The following is a 16,185-nucleotide window of genomic DNA, read 5'->3' on the forward strand; positions in this document are numbered from 1 at the left end:
TTTTATTTAACAATCCTCAAGTGACCTTTTAATAACCAAAAAGGATCTGCATCCAAGCCTATCACTAAGCTCATTTTATTCAGTGCTTTGCAAGTCAGATGCAAGATGAAAAACTGGGCTACAGCCGCTCCTTCCTTGCTCCCCAGAATGGTGTGGCCTGTGGCTATTTGCACAATACCCCACACAGTTAGCAGACGGCATTGGGCTTTGTGAATGAGCCCTCTTATCTTAACTCTAATGGTCTCAGCACCTCCTCACCACTCACATTAAGCACCTTGAACAGCACTCTGATAGGCACCCTGAGTTTGTGAAAAAACAGTATGAAAGCTTCTGGGAAATCTGTATTTACAGGCTATGAGAGCACTGAGAGAATTTGAAATTTCCAATTTCAAGGTCCATTAAGGGCCTGCTTGACTGGTGTAATGCCCTAGTATTGTCACACTTCCCTCAGCTTCTAGACAACACCATATCTGAGTGAGAGAGCACATTACAGTGGCATCTAAGGGAAGGCTAAACTGCAGGAACATGAGTATACATTCCTTTAACTTAATCCAAACATCAAATAAATCCAAAATTCGATTTCAAATTGGGTGTCAGGTGTTTTAATTTAAAACTATTCAGGAAAATGTTGGCTGCACCAAACAATAATGGTGGAAGTCTGGAGCTGGCATTAAATTAAGCGTAGGGGAAGTTATTCTGTGTCGTTGACAAGTTCAAATCTCAAGGAGAACCTAGTTACGTATAAAAAACAGAAGGTGCTTTCTACTATTACACAAGTCAAGCATAGCCGGCAAGCACCAGGAAATGAGCGATTAGATGAGCGATTAGACGGTACAGGTGTCTAACGGCCATTAAGCATATGTTTCCTGGCATCTCACCAACATGCTGGAGATGTAATCAGGGAAGGGAATGCCCAATATATATACATATATACACACACACACATACATTATAAAAACCCTTCTGGTTACAGGTTAAAAAATCCAGCAGGCAATAGGAAGCGACTTACCCAGTGATCCAGCAGGCACCATACTCTCTGTGCTGTTGGGTTCCTCCAACACTAGCAATGAATAAATACCCCAATGCTTGCTTCGAGCAGCCATTCCCAGATACTGGAAAACCCCAACTGGAGGTTTCAGGACGTGTAAATGAAGTATAATGAGAATGGAGGAACCGAGAGTGATAGGGGATATTAGGTTAATAGAAATTTGGTCTCAGTGATGGAATATACAGAACTGAAAAGGTACAAAACTCCAGAACAAAATGGTTTGGATCTTAAACCTGTAACCGACGAAATGTAATGCAAGTAAATGAGAAAAGAAAATGCTATTTTATTAACTGTGAAGCTAAGACTGAGTTAAGCATTCTTTCTCCCCACAAATAACTGTAACCCATACCTCATGTACAGGTATAAAATATGAGGATTACCATGTACAGGTATGGAACCTGTTATCCAGAATGGCACCTGGGGTTTTACAGATAATTTGGATCTCCATACCTTCAGTCAACTAAAAAATAATTTAAACATTAATTAAGCACAATAGGTTTTGCCTCCAATAAGGATTAATGATATCTTAGTTGGGATCAAGTACAAGGTACTGTTTTATTATTACAGAGAATAAGGATTATTTGTTTATAATAGAGTCTATCGCATTGTTTGCTATTTATGTATATTAGATGTTTTTGGATCAGTCTGTCTTTCTTGAGAACTGTGTGCTTTTAGATTAAATATACCATATTAGCATTTGTACAGTGTTTATTACATGCTCTGAATTTATTTCTCCACCTGGATGATTTTCTGCCTGCAATTTATTATTTGCCACGGTGGCTCAGATTTTATCACTGCAGCTTTGCAAATCTGTAGCCTGGGTTCAAGCAAGTTATAGGGGTCACATACAACCATGGGGGTGCAAGAGTGTCCCCCTTAGTGCTCAACAATATTCCCTCTAAGCAGTGCAGATTTTGTGGCCAGTGCACACAACACTGTGTGAAAACAATTTAAAAAAAAAAAAAATCTGACCTGAGCACACAGTATTCAAAAATGTGCACACCCAGGCCCAGATTTGTGGAGAGGCCACAAAGGCCCGGGCCTAGGGCGGCAGAAATTTAGGGGTTTTGAATTCTGCTCCCATACGGAGGAATGGGGACCTCTCCCCACTGCTCCATATGGGAGTTTAAATGTATGGTGTGTGCATGCGCGCTTGTGCTCTCTGCTGCGGCCGGGGACTCGCACTCTCTGCTACGGCGGGGGGGGGGGGCTTGTGCTCTCTGCAGTGCCGGGGGGGGCAACCAGTGGGGGCGGTCTAGGGGCACATAACGAAAAAGGAATTAGTGAACATTGGCACTCATTTACTAGCAATTGTGCCCCCAAAAAATTGTAGATCCCTACAAAAAGCTTTGGATCAAAAATCTAGTGCTTGGTGCAGAGAGCAACACCAGGAGGTTCAGTTCAGCCCTGTCATTAGGGCCTCAAGGCAGGCAGTATAGACAGGGCTCAGTAGCCGGCTGCACCTCCTGCCTCTCCTGTTTTGCACCTCAGAAGGACTCAAAAAGTAGGGGCAGGTAGGTGGTGGGAGGAAGGACACCTATGTGCCTCAGAGACCTGAGCTGTTTTTACACTGCCAATTGCCAATTGTTCCTTTTTTGCATTTAGCACAGTGCGTGATACATTATAATCGAGCCTTAATATGTTCTACCCATGACTGTGTGGGAGTCCTGCATTACCACAATTTCCTCTCACACTCCAAAAACAGACAGGCAGATTAACTGGCTCCTGATGTGACTCTAGTATGTTGTATGCATGTGCTAGGGACTTAGCTTGTAAGCTGCACCGGGGCAGGGACTAATAATAACGATGATTATAAGAGGTCATTTACTACTCACGCTGGCAGAAGTGCCACTTGGTGTTCATTCAGGCAGAACTTGTGCCCAGGGAAATAGTTGTGCTGGGCACATAGTGCAGCGTCAGAGGGCACAGGTCAGCCCTGAAAATATGCTCTGGGTTAGCAATATAAAGGATTTCATTTTTGTTTCTTCTCTATGAGTGAAACAACTGAGAATCTTTCACCTTTCCTTAACTTGGATTAATTGCATTAATATCTATCAAGGCTTGAAGGTCTCCTCTCACCCTGCCCAACAATCTGTCCAGCCAATTTGCAATAGTTTGAACCCCTAGTTCATTGTCAAGGACAAACTATCCAACACTCCTGGTGCCTTGATGCTCACGGTGATTAAGCAACATACGGTCACAGGGAGTTCCTCAGGAATTACACCCTATAAGCTGTTTGTATTGCAGATAACTGCTCAGAATCATGCATTCATTACACAACGCAGGCACAGTTCATTTCTTCCGCTCATGCTATGGGCTTGTGGCTTTTCAGGGGCTGGGACAGATGATGAGGAAGGGGTTTGAGGTGATGGGGGGTTGGGTAGGTTTCATACTTTGTTGCAAAGTCTGATGATTATCATCTGTTTAGTTCTTAGTTGTTTGGCAGAAGAGCCCTGATCTGCGGGACACAGTAAGTCAACATTTCGCTTCTTTCAAATTTCCCTCCCTTGGCTTCGGCACCTGTCCCTCTGAATATGACCTTACGAGGGGCCTCGTTCCATTTTACAATCATACCTAAGCAATTCCCTAGGTATGATTATGATTTCTCTGTTTCACACCCTGCAAACAACAAAGATAAGGATCATGAATCTCATTGGTGATGGAAAGGAGAAAGGGGGCAGAAGTGAAAGAAAGACATTTCCTTTGTTAGATAACTTGGCACAAAGCAGAAGTTGGTACCAATGATGCCAGTGAATGGACCTGTGAGCTCATAAGTGACTGGGTTTCTTGCCTACATTGTTATATGGTGTTCTCCATAGGAAAGCATTTATGCATGGGGGCTTGCCTTAAGCGCTTACATAGGGTATTGTGTTGACAGTTTGTGGTTAAGGACCATTGGACTCCTGCAAAAAAGTTATGTACCAAGGAAAGATTATTTATATTGGTTATATACACACTCAGAGTAGTGGGGCCCAGAGTAATGGTTGGGGGCCCAAATAAAAGGATCCTTAGGGCAAAGTTAGAGGAAATTTAATATTTGCTCTCCAAGGTACTCCTGGCAGTCAGTCCTGAATGCCAATTATGATGTTTGGGCACACACATAAAACACCTTTGTTAATAATAAGGGTGACTTCAACCAAGTGTTTGACGTTAAACAGGTTGTTCAACTTTGAGTTCACTTTTATTATGATATAGAAAGTACTATTCTGAGACAATTTGCGACTGGTCTTTATTAGATGTTTTATATTTTAAATGATTTTACTTTTTGTTCAACAATTAAAAGTCAGAAGCGGAAGGCAGTATGAAATGGCCGCAGGCACACCCTGTCACGGCTACCTGGTGCTGTACATAGCACACAATTTCCATGCACAGATGAAGGGAAATCATTTCAAAACTCATTAATAAAGACCAGTTAACAAGTTGCTTAGATTTAGTCTATAACATACTAAAAGTTAACTTAAAGGTGAACCAACACGTTTAAAAGGGGTTTGAACCCAAAAGTCCAAGAAACAATGCTCTATACACCAGTAGCCCCAACAGTGCTGGATCCAATGCCTTTATTGTTAGCACATAGGTTTCCATGGCTGACAGATGTCTATCTATTGTAATCCCCACAAAACTATCTTTTTTCCTGGCTCAGGTTGCCTTCTGTGGGTGATAACTGAGAGAAAACACACACTTTCACCTTTTTGGGGGGTTTTAATGTTGGGTTTGTATGCCCTTTGCACTGGATATAAATGGAGAGTGGCGGGGAGCAGCTAGCTGGCAGGTACAGGTATGGGATCTGTTATCTGGAATGCTTGGAACCTGGGTGTTCTGGATAAGGGATCTTTCTGTAATGTGGGGTGCATTTTTAGGCTGCTAAAAACATTTGAGAATAAAAATCTGTTTGGATTGTTTTGCCATCAACATGGTTTTGTCTTAAATCAGTCAAAAATGAAGAACTGTTTTTTTAAATGGAAATGTATAGGAAATGGCATTTGTTTATACAGGTATGGAATCCCTTATCCGGAAACCTATTATCTAAAAAGTTCCGAATTATTGGAAGGTCATCTCCCATAGACTCAATTTTAATCAAATATTTTAGGTTTTTAAGAATGGTTTGCTGTTTCTCTGTAATAATAAAACAGTACCTTGTACTTGATCCCAACTAAGATATAATTACCCCTTATTGGTGGCAGAACAGCCCTATTGGGTTTATTTAATGTTTAAATATTTTTTTAGTAGAATTAAGGTATGGGGATCCAAATTAGGAAAAACTCCTTATCTAGAAAACCCCAGGTTCCGAGCATTCTAGATAATAAGTCCCATACCTGTAATAGGTTTCTGGATAATGGATCCCATGCCTGGAGCAGCCACAAACGGCAGCCTGTTTGCTATGTCTGCCTGCTAAGCACTGCTCTGTACATAATCAGTTTATATCCCAGTTGCATTTGTCACCCTGCAAGCTGCCGTGCTAAAGAAAAGTTCCCCTGACATACATATCCTAACTGTCACCTACAGCTGCAACACAACCAGACAACTTCTTCATTTGCCTGGTCATTTCTGCTGTATAACACAGAGTCACACAGACTGGGTAGTGCATAGTTTTGGTGAAAAGGGAAGAATGAATTCTCAGAGCTTCTCACTATACTCAAAATGTGAGGTTTGAGCTCACCACAGAAAAACTTTTTTTTCGCCCACTTTTTATTCATTCCTAGGGGTTTTTTAAGACACGTATTTAATAAATTGTGAATTTAGGAATAAATAGAACGTGGGTGCATTATTCTGTGGTGAGCTTTAATTTCATACTTTGAGAAATCTTCCCCATAGCTTCCTTTAAGTCACTTAAGGCTCAAGGGCTTAATTAAAAAGCAAGTGAAAAGAACCAGTCAGTTCCTAATTCACCATGTTTTTTTTACCAACAATGCAGCATGTCTTCTAAGAGTTTCATACTAACTGTGCGGCTCAGCATCGCAGCAATACGGGGACAAGTCAGTTACACCCATGAACACATCCCAGTATGGGACCGGCGGAATTATGAGCAGGTCTGGGTGGGGTCCCTTGCACCCGTATCTACAAATGCACACAATGTACCAAGGCAGGCTGGGTGGTTGCATTGTTGCTCGCTGCAAGTTGCCGAGGAGCATGCATGGGTGCAAGTCCCTTCATGAATAGTGTCAATACATGCTCTGTTATGTGCTCATTCTTCCACCTTGCACTTTATTGCATTCATAAATGAACCCTTCTGTCTCTGCTTTGAGGAATAAGGTGCAATGTGCAACATACAGAACGTGCAGCTGCAAAGGGCTCTGGGATTAACACATGTATTAAGGAGGTGATATTTCCAGGGTTCCCCTCTGGGTGTTGTATCTATACATATAACTGACTGACACCCAATGAATCGTGATAGTACAGATCCCAGCAAATTTAGAAAATCTTCACACTGGGATTCATAAATGAGCACTAGTGTGTATAATATATAAGGATGGTGCCAGGGGTTGGGGACTGCAACTGTGGGATACTGTGGATATTAGGGAAGATGGTGTTAAAGGAGAAGTAAATCTTACTTTCAAAGCTATTAAGCTTTTTACAACTGAAAATGTAATTAATTTTGTAACAACAACACAGCCTGCTAGCCAGTTCTTCTGACTGTACAGTTGATGAGAACATGTTTTGATGGAAAACAGAGAACTGTTCGGACATTGCTCTGCTCAGGATAGGGATCAGAAACCTCAGATGCCCTTTCCAATCTCATTCATGAGCCGAGCAACATCAGAACCGTTCTCTGTTTTTCTTGTGAGCGTGTATCTGTCTGGCCATACAGTTAGAAAAACTGACCAGCAGGTGGGGCTGTTGTTACAAAGTTCATTATATTTGCAGATATAATCAGCTTAATAGCTTTGAAACAAGCAAAAATATAATGTAAATATCAAAAGTGCTTAGAAGAGCATCCTGACCAATTTTACATTTATTTTTTTATGGTTTACTTTTTCTTTAAGAGAAAAGACTCTAGCTCTGTAGCGATGACAAGGGAAGACAAGATAGCATGAACCATCTAACATCTAGCCTCCATCAGTAGTTGAATTAGAACTTCCATTAATGTCAGACTGACCGGGAAAATAAGGAAAAATCCCAGTGGGCCTGACCCTGTTGGAAACTGCCACCTACCCACAAGCCGGCCACCCCAACTCCCTTCTCCACTGGGAGTGGGTGTGGCTGCTGCGAATAAAGTAGCGCAGCAGAGCGGGAGCAGCGGTGGCTGGGTGATGGGCCCTTGAGTCGGGTACCCAGTGGGTAATGTATATTTCAAGAATAGGTTATCTTCCCTAGTTTTGCCGGTAAAGTTTATAAATAATTTTTTGTGGGACCCAGTAACTTCCAGTAACAGTACTGATGTTGCCATGGGAACAGGCAAGAAGAAGAGAAGTTCTGCCCAACAACTTTTTGTGGTGTAAAACAGACAACTGAGCAATAACAGAGTTCCATATCTTTCCTGCCAATCAGGTCTTTGCTTTCCTTCCTTTTCTCTGTGCGCTACTCTGGGGCCTGTTTGTAAAGATACTGCTGATATGTGGAAGCAGAAACATTACCGGCTTTCTTCATACTCTAGATTGCATAGTGATAAGATATTAAAACATTTTTCCCAGCTGAAAATCTGCCCCTCAAGACATTAAGCACAATACATTATCTGCCCACATATTGCTTACTATTCATTTTCACAGAGAGACCTTTTAACAGGGATTTTCATCTTTGAGGTAACTTTTAATATGATGTAGAACAGTGCTGTCCAACTGTCAGCCCGTGACCCCCCTCTGTGTGGCCCCCCACCTGTCTGGCTGCTTTGATTGCTTACCTTTGTGTAAGCTTTAAATGGTATCAGTACTGAGATTAACTGCCCCCCTGCATGGTTCTCACCTCAGATTCAGGCTGTAATCCCCCATATTGTTTAAACATGTAATCCCCTGTGTTTTTCACACCTTTTAATCTCTGCATTGTTCACCCCCTGCAGTGTTCACACCTCAGGCTCAGGCTGTAATCACCCCCATTGTTCCCCTGTTCACACCTCAGACTCACCTCAGACTGTAGCAGCTTATACAGGCAGCATAGGACAGGCAGAGTATGGCACATAGACAGCATAGGGCAGGCAGAGTTTTTGCTCTACTACCACCATTAATATGGGTATGGTCATGTGATAACACAGGTGTGGTTTTAAAAAGGGGAGTGGTCAAAACCGGCTTCCATTATCGGCCCTCCACAACGTAGCTGGAAAAATTTTGGCCCTCAGTACCACAAAAGTTGGACAGCATTGATGTAGAGTAATATTCTGAGACAATTTTCAATTGGTCTTAATTTTTTATTATTTGTATTTTTTTTTTCGTTATTTCACTTTTTGTTTAAGAGAAAAGACTCTAGCTCTGTGGCTATGGCAAGGGAAGACAAGATAGCATGAACCATCTAACATCTAGCCTCCATCAGTAGTTGAATTAGAACTTCCATTAATGTCAGATTGACCGGGAAAACCAGGAAAAATCCCGGTGGGCCTGACCCTGTGGCCACCTACCCACAAGCCGGCCACACCAACACCACACCAACTCCCTTCTCCACTGGGAGTGGGTGTGGCTGCTGCAAATAAAGTAGCGCAGCAGAGCGGGAGCAGCGGCCCTCCACAACGTAGCTGGAAAAATTTTGGCCCTCAGTACCACAGAAGTTGGACAGCATTGATGTAGAGTAATATTCTGAGACAATTTTCAATTGGTCTTCATTTTTTATTATTTGTATTTTTTTTTCAGTTTGGTGTTTTTTTTTCAGTTTGGTGTTCCAGCACCTATCTGCTAGGGCCGTAATTACCTTAGTAACCAGGGAGTGGTTTGAATGAGAGCCTGGTATATGAATAGGAGAGACCTGAATAGAAAAGAAAGTTACAAAAAGTAACAATAACAATAAAACTGTAGCTTCACCAAGCAAATAGTCTTTTGGCTGTGGCCCCCATTTAAAAGCTGCAAAGAGCTAGAAGAAGAATATAAATGTTCAAAGGAACACTGTCATGGGAAAAACATGTTTTTTTCAAAACACATCCATTAATAGAGCTTCTCCAGCAGAATCCTGCATTGAAATCTGTTTTTCAGAAACACAAACAGATTTTTAATTTAATTTTGAAATTTCACATGGGGCTTGCCATATTCTTCATTTCCCAGGGTGCCACAGCCATGTGACCTGTGCTCTGATAAACTTCAGTCACACTTTACTGCAGGGCTGCAAGTTGGAGTGATATCACCCCCCCCCCAGCAGCCGATCAGCAGAACTATGGGAAGGGAGCAACATAGCAGCTCCCATGTAGTTAAGAAACAGATATGGGACTGTAGGTTGGACATTTCTTTTTTTATCCTTAAACTATATGATTGGGGGTATGTTATACCTTATAATACATTATATTTGTTATTGTCTTGGTAATATATTAATGTAATAATTATCACTCTAATTTTATCAGTATGTGTTGTGTAGTGGCATAAAGAAGAACTAAACCATAAAAATGAATATGGCTAGAAATACCATATTTTATATCCCTGATTTACTGCCTAAAGTTTCAGCATCTCTTTAGCAGCAATGATCCAGGACTTGTCACAGGGGGTCACCATCTTGGAAAGAGTCTGCAACACACACATGCTCAGTGAGCTCTGGGTGGCTGTTGAGAAGCTGAGCTTAGGGGTTGGTGCAAATTATCCAGCAGATAATGAGGTTGGCCTGTAATATAAGCTGATGTTACAGAGATGATTATTAAATTCTGATGCTAATTGCACTGGTTTTAGAGCTGCCATGTACAAATAATCTAAATTCATTATTAATCAGCCTTATATTGTGCCATTTATATTCTATATATACAGTATATTGTGCCATTTATATTCTATATATACAGTATATTGTGCCATTTATATTCTATATATACAGTATATTGTGCCATTTATATTCTGTATATACAGTATATTGTGCCATTTATATTCTATATATATACATTATATTGTGCCATTTATATTCTATATATACAGTATATTGTGCCATTTATATTCTATATATATACAGTATATTGTGCCATTTATATTCTATATATACAGTATATTGTGCCATTTATATTCTGTATATACAGTATATTGTGCCATTTATATTCTGTATATACAGTATATTGTGCCATTTATATTCTATATATATACAGTATATTGTGCCATTTATATTCTATATATACAGTATATTGTGCCATTTATATTCTATATATACAGGATAGTGTGCCATTTATATTCTATATATACAGTATATTGTGCCATTTATATTCTATATATACAGTATATTGTGCCATTTATATTCTATATATACAGTATATTGTGCCATTTATATTCTATATATACAGTATATTGTGCCATTTATATTCTATATATACAGTATATAGTGACATTTATATTCTATATATACAGTATATTGTGCCATTTATATTCTATATATACAGTATATTGTGCCATTTATATTCTATATATACAGTATATAGTGACATTTATATTCTATATATACAGTATATTGTGCCATTTATATTCTATATATACAGTATATAGTGACATTTATATTCTATATATACAGTATATTGTGCCATTTATATTCTGTATATACAGTATATTGTGCCATTTATATTCTGTATATACAGTACATTGTGCCATTTATATTCTATATATATACAGTATATTGTGCCATTTATATTCTATATATACAGTATATTGTGCCATTTATATTCTATATATACAGGATAGTGTGCCATTTATATTCTATATATACAGTATATTGTGCCATTTATATTCTATATATACAGTATATTGTGCCATTTATATTCTATATATACAGTATATTGTGCCATTTATATTCTATATATACAGTATATAGTGCCATTTATATTCTATATATACAGTATATTGTGCCATTTATATTCTATATATACAGTATATTGTGCCATTTATATTCTATATATACAGTATATTGTGCCATTTATATTCTATATATACAGTATATAGTGACATTTATATTCTATATATACAGTATATTGTGCCATTTATATTCTATATATACAGTATATAGTGACATTTATATTCTATATATACAGTATATTGTGCCATTTATATTCTATATATACAGTATATTGTGACATTTATATTCTATATATACAGTATATTGTGACATTTATATTCTATATATACAGTATATTGTGACATTTATATTCTATATATACAGTATATTGTGCCATTTATATTCTATATATACAGTATATAGTGACATTTATATTCTATATATACAGTATATTGTGCCATTTATATTCTATATATACAGTATATAGTGACATTTATATTCTATATATACAGTATATTGTGCCATTTATATTCTATATATACAGTATATTGTGACATTTATATTCTATATATACAGTATATTGTGACATTTATATTCTATATATACAGTATATTGTGACATTTATATTCTATATATACAGTATATTGTGACATTTATATTCTATATATACAGTATAGTGGGAGTGGGTCCCTAAGTTCAGGTAAGTGACAGCAGCACAGAGCATGTGTAGGGAATCAGCAGAAAAGAAGATGGGGGGCTACTGGGGCATCTTTGGGGGCACAGATCTTCCCTCCTAAAGGGCTGGGGTTGCCTTGGGCTGGTACAGAAGCACAAAACATAATGTACAACATTCCAGCCCATTAGTTGGGCTTTAGTTCTCCTTTAAATGGATAGCATATGAACGTATGTCATTTGTTTAAATGCTTAATTGATTTGTTTATTTAAATGAATTAATCTTTTTTAAAGCTTCTAAAAAATAGACCTATATTTAATGTCTTAGTGCTTTCCAAACCCCGTGGGAGGAAGGTGCATTAGTATGAGACTAAGGTTGAAACACAATGTGGTTTCCATGTGCAACACATCACTTCTCCTTGTAGCATCACTTGTACAAAGTGGCCGCCAGTAGAACTTGTGCAGCTTGTTATACATCAACCCTCGGTGAGAGGAGCACTTACATTCGCTGTGTGTAAAAGAGCAATTCTTACATTTTCTATTAGAGGAAAATAAACAGTTGCAGTTCTTCTCTAAAGTCTCTAAAGCCAGGAAAGTAGGTCCACAAAAGAAGGAATCCTGGTAAAATCCCAGTTTCACTCCTCAAATACTAATATAAATGTATAATAACTTGATGGTCAGGCCTGGACTGGCAATGTGTGGGTTCTGGCTAATGCCAAAGTGGCTGCTGTAAGGTGCAACAGACAGTTAGTTGAAGTGCCAGTGCCTATTTTGAATCTCTGTCCAATATGGATGCACCAAATTAAGCATTTGGTTCAGGATTCAGACAGGATTTGGCATTTTCAGCAAGATTTGGAGTGGGCTAAATCCAAGTGCCTGGCCAAACCTAATCTAAATCCTTAAAATCAATGACTTTTCATCACATGAACATGTGTGTGTTCTCTTTATCCCTTCTACAGCGTAATTTGGTTCAGGATTGGGCTGAATCTTTCATAAAGGATTCTAAATTTGGCCGAATCCCAAACTAGTGGCAATGGCAACCAAGCAATACAATATTATATTATTGTTTAATATATCAAAGCCCTCATTGCTAAATGTAATACACATTCACACTTCTCCTCTTACAAACCTATAGACTCACTCACTGGGTATCCAGGCTGGATCCCAGCTACACAGCTTGGCATACACACATCCCAAATTCTTTGCTTTGGAATTTCAGGAAGACTAGGCCACTAGACTGGAGCTTTACCTGAAACCTGCTGCCCATTTTGGATAATAGTGCTTCATGCCAAACATGTATGACTTGATGGTTCTGAATATCCTTATCCTATTCTGTGTATAAGGCCCTTGTCACTAACTGTAGCTTACTCGGTGAGGTGCCCTGGCAATACATTCTAGTGAATTGTGCCTTATGTCTTGCTGTTGGTTGGTTCTTATGGCCTCTTCTACCTACAGGCGCGTGGCCATTGGTGCTCCATGATTCCCAGTCCCACTGCTAATGTCTGCAGTACTGCAGCTTGTGCTGTTCCTTTCTACACCAATATGTCTCAGCCCCAGCTGCCTCGTGTGGCTTCTGCACTGCCCCTAAGGCAGAACTTCCCAGCACTGCACAAACATTGCGGCTATACCTGGAAGTGACATCACGCATTGCCGCACACTTCCAGCTATATGCACTAATGGCCGACTGAAGCTGAAAAAAATGCTACCTGCGCATGTACAAATTCTCCAGATGTGCCCCCAGGTTTTGACATGAACTTAAGGGGATTTAGTAAAATCATGAGAATGTTATTGGATGACATGAGACAGGAGAGAAACCAAAATTGGGTAACTGCCGAAAAAACAGGAGGGGGTTTTCAGCTCTGCTATGGTCCCTTTACTTTATTTTCCATTTGTCTTTGTCAAATATAAGTGTAATTACATTTGCTTTCTATTTCTATAACTATAAAAGTGTTAATGACTCAACTTGCAGTTTCAGCCTTGCTTAAGACTTCATTGTTTTTCAATGAAATATTTAGGTTTTCTGGATTTACAGTAGATTATCAGAGCAAAATGTTTTGGGGGCTTCACCTTCCTCTCCTAAACACAGACAGTCCTGTACTGCTTTCCTACACAGAGCAGACCTGCTTGGGTGTAGTTCAAACCACAGGATATGAAAGCTGTTTGCAGTGAAGAACAGACTCCTTGCAGCAGTACTAGATAAACAAAGAGCCGAAGGGTTGTATGGCAGCAGAACTCTGGTTCATCTAGAAAAGCCTCATCTGGACCAGATACATGGATCAACTCTTACATTATTTCTAAAGGCAATATACAGTATACAACCCCTCAGGCAGCCCTAGGCACAGGTACTGACAACACTCCTTATATATTATAGAAATAATTTACATGTTCTTTTTGTTGGAAGAACCTTGAAAGATACCTGAGCCCCAACCAGGATCCTAAACACAGAATTAGTAGAGCCAAATCTTAATTTTTGAGGAAATGGAGGCTAAAGAAGTAGTTACCATGGTGGGCTTGTATCAAAAATAAGAATGGCCTGGTGTCTGCGCTAACATGTGGATTTAGCAGTTTGAGTACCACATGCAGAACTTTTCCTTCTCCTTTTCTCCTCACTCACATTCAGGGCTAGAACTAGGGGTAGGCAGAAGAGACACGCGCCCAGGGTGCAGCGCCGGGGGGTACTAGGCACATACCCCTTAGTATGCCTTCCCTTAGTCCCAGAGACAGGCCAAGCCGACTGGGCTCCCTAGGCAACCTGGCCGGCTGCCTCACCCCTCTGACCCCCGCTCTGCCTGCGTGAGCAAGTGCATGCACAGTGACATCACAGAGTGGGGGAGCACAGTGACATCACGGACTGGGGGAGCACAGTGACATCACAGACTGGGGGAGCACAGTGACATCACGGACAGGGGGAGCACAGTGACATCACGGACTGGGGGAGCACAGTGACATCACGGACTGGGGGAGCACAGTGACATCACGGACTGGGGGAACAAAGTGACATCACGTACTGGGGGAACATAGTGACATCACGGACTGGGGGAGCACAGTGACATCACGGACTGGGGGAGCACAGTGACATCACGGACAGGGGGAGCACAGTGACATCACGGATTGGGGGAGCACAGTGACATCACAGACTGGGGAGCACAGTGACATGGACAGGGGGAGCACAGCGACATCACGGACTGGGGGAGCACAGTGACATCACGGACTGGGGGAGCACAGTGACATCACAGACAGGGGGAGCAAGTGACATCACGGACTGGGGGAGCACAGTGACATCACGGACTGAGGGAGCACAGTGACATCACAGACTGGGGGAGCACAGTGACATCACGGATTGGGGGAGCACAGTGACATCACAGACTGGGGAGCACAGTGACATCACAGACTGGGGGAGCACGGTGACATCACAGACTGTGACATCACAGACTGGGGGAGCACAGTGACATCACAGACTGGGGGAGCACAGTGACATCACAGACTGGGGGAGCACAGTGGCATCATGGATTGGGGGAGCACAGTGACATCACAGACTGGGGGAGCACAGTGGCATCATGGATTGGGGGAGCACAGTGACATCACAGACTGGGGGAGCACAGTGGCATCATGGATTGGGGGAGCACAGTGACATCACAGACTAGGGGAGCACAGTGACATCACAGACTGGGGGAGCACAGTGACATCACAGACCGGGGTAGCACAGTGACATCACAGACTGGGGTAGCACAGTGACATCACCGACCGGGGGAGCACAGTGACATCACAGACCGGGGTAGCACAGTGACATCACAGACTGGGGTAGAACAGTGACATCACAGACTGAGGGAGCACAGTGACATCACAGACTGGGGTAGAACAGTGACATCACAGACTGAGGGAGCACAGTGACAAGTGATGATGGGGTTAAAAAAAAAATTAATTTTACAATTTATTTAGTTTTTTTACAATTACACAATATTAAAAAATGAAAGATTTTTGTTGCAATTTTCCATGACTTCAAGGGGTTGTTCCCCTTTAAATGAACTTTTAGTAAGTTGCAGAGTGACATTCTAAAACAATTTGCAAGTGGCCTTCATGTATTTTTTTTAAATTATTTAGCTTTTTATTCAGCAACTCTCCAGTTTGGAATTTCAGCAGCTACAGTATATGGTTGTTAGGGTCCTAATTACTCTAGCAACCAGGCAGTGGTTTGAATAAGAAATGGGACTATGAATAGGAGATAATAGGATCTAAATAGGAGATGCGTAATAAAAAGTAATAATAACTTTGAAATTGTAGCCTCACAGAGCGATAGGTTTTTGGCTGCCGGGGTCAGTGACCCCCTTTTGAGTCAGAAGAGGAAAGGAAATATTTAAAAAATGGTACCAAATAAAAAATAACGACCAATGAAAAGTTGCTTAGAACCAGCCATTCTATAACAAGCTAAACTTGAACCACCCCTTAAAGGTGATACGTTTTTCATCTCCATTGTTTTTATAAATATACCAGCAGTTGAGAAAATCACTACAGCTGATTGGCTTCAACAATGATTGTTTTTTCCCACACCTGATTTCTAAAAAAGCTTAATTTCAAACACACATACGCTCAGGGCCATAGCG

At 40.5% G+C, this 16,185-nt stretch overlaps 1 protein-coding gene across 1 annotated transcript in view; it reads left to right on the forward strand.

The window, feature by feature from the left end:
- Positions 1-3,425: 3,425 nt before the first annotated feature.
- itgb7 (integrin subunit beta 7) overlaps positions 3,426-16,185 on the forward strand; it is a 47,183-nt gene continuing 34,423 nt past the window's right edge. Inside the window, exon 1 of the mRNA XM_002936640.5 lies at positions 3,426-3,518. The gene's annotated coding sequence lies outside the window, so the exon portion shown is untranslated. The remainder of the gene's footprint in view (positions 3,519-16,185) is intronic.

The sequence above is a fragment of the Xenopus tropicalis genome, chromosome 2 (genome assembly GCF_000004195.4).
Source record: "Xenopus tropicalis strain Nigerian chromosome 2, UCB_Xtro_10.0, whole genome shotgun sequence".
Taxonomy (NCBI): domain Eukaryota; kingdom Metazoa; phylum Chordata; class Amphibia; order Anura; family Pipidae; genus Xenopus; species Xenopus tropicalis.